This window comes from Paramacrobiotus metropolitanus, unplaced genomic scaffold (assembly GCF_019649055.1).
Source record: "Paramacrobiotus metropolitanus isolate TYO unplaced genomic scaffold, Prichtersi_v1.0 Parri_scaffold0000013, whole genome shotgun sequence".
Classification (NCBI taxonomy): domain Eukaryota; kingdom Metazoa; phylum Tardigrada; class Eutardigrada; order Parachela; family Macrobiotidae; genus Paramacrobiotus; species Paramacrobiotus metropolitanus.
In genome coordinates, this window is record NW_026570233.1 from 187,105 (window position 1) to 191,749 (window position 4,645).

The window sequence follows — 4,645 nt, forward strand, 5'->3', positions numbered from 1 at the left end:
ATTGGATGTTGTGTCACGATTAGAACGTCATTTCTTGTACGTAAATTAACGACGTGATCAACTTTCGCTGTAAATCCGGCCAACGGCGGATGTGCATAGACAGCGGTGGGCCTTGTGATTCCGATCAAGTGTAGGTAATGAGATTTGTCCAGGACATCAGTTTTCTTTGAATGTGGTCATCCATGCCGGGGTAAATTGGATAGAGTACGGTGAAAAATTATGAACTTAAAATCACTATACGGGAAAATATGTAACTGGACTCTGTATTATTTATTCACCGGTTCCGTTCATTAAATTTCTTTGTGGTTAGTAGAGATCATTCAGAGACTATGCTCAGCAAAAGCTACCCATCGAATTTTGGTTCGGCATATTACAAAACTAAACCTGAGCCGCATTGTGCGCTTTCCTGGGCATTTTCCAAATGATCCCGATAAATCTTTAAATGCTTCCGCTGCTGTCACTTATAATAAAAGTTATGTATTGCCAGCTATCGAGAAAGAAAAAAGTCACACAGAAATATTTCCCGTCGAACTAATTAACTGCATTAAATAAGTAAGCAGAAAGAGCACGGTTTACTCTTTTCTTTGTCAGAAAATTCAAAATCGGTTTGATAACCTACAACCATCCACATCCAAAGCCAAAGCTATCCGCGGTTTATCCTTCGAAAATATATGAAAAATAACAAATTAATGTATTGTAAAACTGTAATCCAAATATTTGCAGCTTTGTTAAGAAAGTGGTGTAATGAAACGTTTATTTGGCGTTATTCGGTATTACCGTATTATTAATGTGTTTCACTCTCGCCTGTAGAATTACGAGAAAGAAAGTTTGTAAGTGCGACTTGGTACAGCAAATTACAGATCACCGTAACCCAAAAATTAAATGCCCACCGACTCTATCTATAGATAGTATCCGCCTATCCGGAATGGATCGACGTGATTGCAAGCCCTAAAACCGGAGGGGCCTTTGTAACGGTTGGGAAAACACAATCATAATTATGGGAATGCACAATCATAATTATGGGAATAAATACAGCACCATGCGATACTAAAAACTCTGAAAGGTGCATATAACAGCGAAAATGTCTCTCAAAAAAATTTTAAATTCAACTTTAAGGCTTCCAAAACAATGAATTAATTATTTGATTCTTTTTTTAATTTTTGCACATAAATCATAAACCTGTGTAAAAATTCTAAACGTCAAGCCTATGGTTGTTCGTGACCTTGCATTGCTATTAGAAGGTGAAGCAGCCAAAATTATCCGCACTTCTGATTGACGTCACTGATGCGACGATCCAGTACGTAATCTTGTGTACGAGTTGTGCAGATGTGATTCCTAGAATAAGATGAACTCTCTAAGCGTCGATCTAACGTTTTCACTTTGTGAAGTCCTATTTTCAAAATCCATACATTATGGGCTACCTTTGACACATCAGTTCATTAACGCCTATGCTCGAGAAACGCCGACAAATGGTTTGGGGCAAATGGCCAGCCTCAGCTCGGCCGCGAAGTCTCGGGTATCGTCAGAACATGCACGGCCACCGGGAAGGAGTGTATGCGTATGCGTATGCGCGTGTATGCCATCGCAGACACCTGATGCGTGGCCAGGTGTCCTCCCTGATTCGTGGCCAGGGAGGTTGGCGACACCTGATACGTGGCCAGGTGACTCCCACCCAGGGAGTTGGGACCACCACCTGATTCGTGGCCAAGGGGGATGAGACTGCCTTCCGGTGCGGTTCTGCGCGTACCATAGCGAGAGAGCTGCGCGAGTGAGGTCAGGCCTTTAATCAGAATTTGTACAGTGCTGCAAACAAAGTTGCCAGATAATGAAAAAAAACTTGGAAGACATCAGAAGCAAAGCGACAGGGTGGGATGGCGGGTAAAATGCAATAACACGGCAAAAACACATTCACTGAACAGCTTCTAACTTCCAGTTCGCGTGCAAACGACAAAATGCCAGACACAGATCGTACCAAACAACCAGTATGCTGTCTAACGCAGGTAAATGGAACAGCTCTAACGCTGCATATAGTGGATAAGGCAGGCGTTCCGAGTGCAACAGGTAAACTTCACATTCCAGGCAACCAACGGAAGGCGATAGGTGATCCGAACAAAGGCTATTGTTCGTGAGCCCCAGAATGAGAGATCAGCCGTGCCGGCGTTTCTCTCACGTCGTTAAAACAAGTTAGCGACTAAACGCTAACTTCAATTAATTCATGGTGTTTGAAGATGTGTATCATATGAGATATTCATCAACACTGCTTCATTATGCAGTTACATACCGCTGAAAAGCACTGGTGGTGTCAGTTATTCGGTTTTACGCATTCTCTCATTGGTTTCTCAGGATTCCACCCTTCGATGACGGGCCACTGCCATGACCGAATACGTTTCCTGTTCCGCGCTTGATCACAGTAAACATAACACTGCGGTGCTGTTTTTTTGCAGTCATGTTTTTTGTACGCATACGTACGTATGTACGATACCATTAGTATAATAATTATTATGTTGAAAGCAGGCTGGTGAAAGTTAGGGTAGTATAGTGTTATTTCCTACTCTAACAGTCTACTACGTATGTAGTGTGCTTGTACTATAGTACGATTACACGACTCTGTATGTTGTAATGTAGCTGACTTGACACTTGACGCTTGACAGTTTTTATTAGCAGAATGTCAGTTCTAATATCTCGTGGCAAACGTTTCTAAACCGTGGATATCCACAATACTGAATATTTTCTGAACTTTTACAGTGTACACATGTTTGCCAGACAAGTTGACGGATGAAAATAATATCGGTTTTCTAACACCGATCAATTTATGTTTGCTTTAAGGGGGCATTACAACATAACGAATGCCTTGCTCCAGAACGCCGTAATGAAAATTTATCACTATCTTCTGATAGTTCTGAACTTCTGGTTAATCGTTAGTAATGTCCGTTACATTCGTCATCCCAGCACTGATTCTTCTAACAAGGCTATTCCTATGTGACTGTAAGGAGTTCGCAATACACAACAAACTTTTCGATGGTTTCCGGGATCCTAACTATAAACCACACTGTAATATGTCCAGCAAGCGGAATTTTCGAACTAGCAGCAGTGCGAAAAATACTTGCTTGCGAGTGCTGATGCGCGGGGTAAAATCTGGTACATCGATAAAATCGTTTGATCAAACAGCGGTCTTCATGGCTTCGGTATTATTTCGTTGTTTTTTTTCAGTCAAAACCTTTTACCTTCACGAATCCGGTACAGGGAGTGGATATCGAAATTCTCAGCGCGGCAGCTGCAAGACTGAACTTTGATTATTCCTTGTACTGATATGTACAGATTTTAGGCACTATTATACGTACTGCTTTTGTACTGCAAAATCTCACAATTTTCAGAACACATATATCCGAAGTGGATATTACACAGGCTTCTCAATCGGAGAACAACGCTGATGATCTCATCGCCTTAATCAAGAGCGGCAGCTTTGACCTTGCCATCGGTGGTATCGGTTCGCGGGATAACTGGGGCGAACCGGTATCGGTGCTGTATGTACCCTATCTTCTGGATCGCATGGTACTCCTACAAAGGCGCATTCCGTCCGAAGCGAACGTAGGTCAGTTCAAGATGTCCACGGGCACATTCTCCATAGCCTGTGGAGTTCTGGTTTTCGCCGCTTTGGTGTACTGCGGACTGCGTTCTCTACAACGCTGTCAAAAACCTCGTCCGAAGGTTACATTGGCTCTGTCGCTACACGATCTGCTGGACTTCGGCCTATATGAAACAAACGAAAGTAACACGCGATTTTTTATTACTGTATTTACTGGAACAAGTGGTTTATTGATCAACTGACAGGTATGCGGCAAGCAGAACGCGACCTTTATTTGACTGGGTCAATGAAATGCTTGTTGGCTGTTCATTTATCCGCCGCAGCCGTGATGACTGTGGTGTACTCGGCGGCTATCACAGGGGAATTAAGCGTGAGATACGATCAGCCCACTGTGGAGTCTGTGGAGGATTTGAACCGTTTTCCCGGGCGGACAATCTTAGTGGCCAGTCGCAGCACCACCTTTGACTGGTTGCAGGTTGGCGGACTTTACTTTTTTCTGTAGACTTTTATTGAAAGTATGATTCCCAAAGGCGCTGCCCTTTTTATTTCACGTGGTTGCTCTGCAACTTATCAACACTTCGCATTACTTTATATTTTTTGATGTCGTTTATGACCTCGGGTTTTGAGTACTCTGAGTCATGATGTAAAGTTCATACTAGCCTACAAGGAAAATACAGAATAGAATATTATGAAAACAGTTCCTAGCTTTCTGTCATAATAATGATAATACTGTAGCCGCCCGCACAAGTTGCCCCACAGAGTGAGGTATACGGATATTTGGCCTCACATTGCTCGCTGTTCAGCGCAGTGTGTGCAGGGAGAAGGCAGCGGCCGGATCTGCCAATGGAGCAACTTGTGCGGGCGGCTACAGTACTGTATTAAGGTGTATGATGTATCGAAATTTCAATCCCATTTTTGTTGTTAGCTCAAAGCAAGTCAAAATAATACGGCCTACCAAGCGGTCGTAAGCAGGGTGTTGGCCCAGCCATCGGACAAAACTTTTACGCCGCAGTACGACGCCGTTCGAGCACTGTTGAATGACTCCACGGGAAAATCCGT

The 4,645-nt window shown here is 43.1% G+C and overlaps 1 long non-coding RNA gene across 1 annotated transcript; it reads left to right on the forward strand.

Moving 5' to 3' along the window:
* The first annotated feature begins 3,701 nt into the window (after positions 1-3,701).
* On the forward strand, positions 3,702-4,645 carry LOC129584453 (uncharacterized). The gene is made up of 3 exons (XR_008689894.1): positions 3,702-3,769; positions 3,832-4,061; positions 4,512-4,645. It is a non-coding gene; the product is annotated as an uncharacterized LOC129584453 (long non-coding RNA).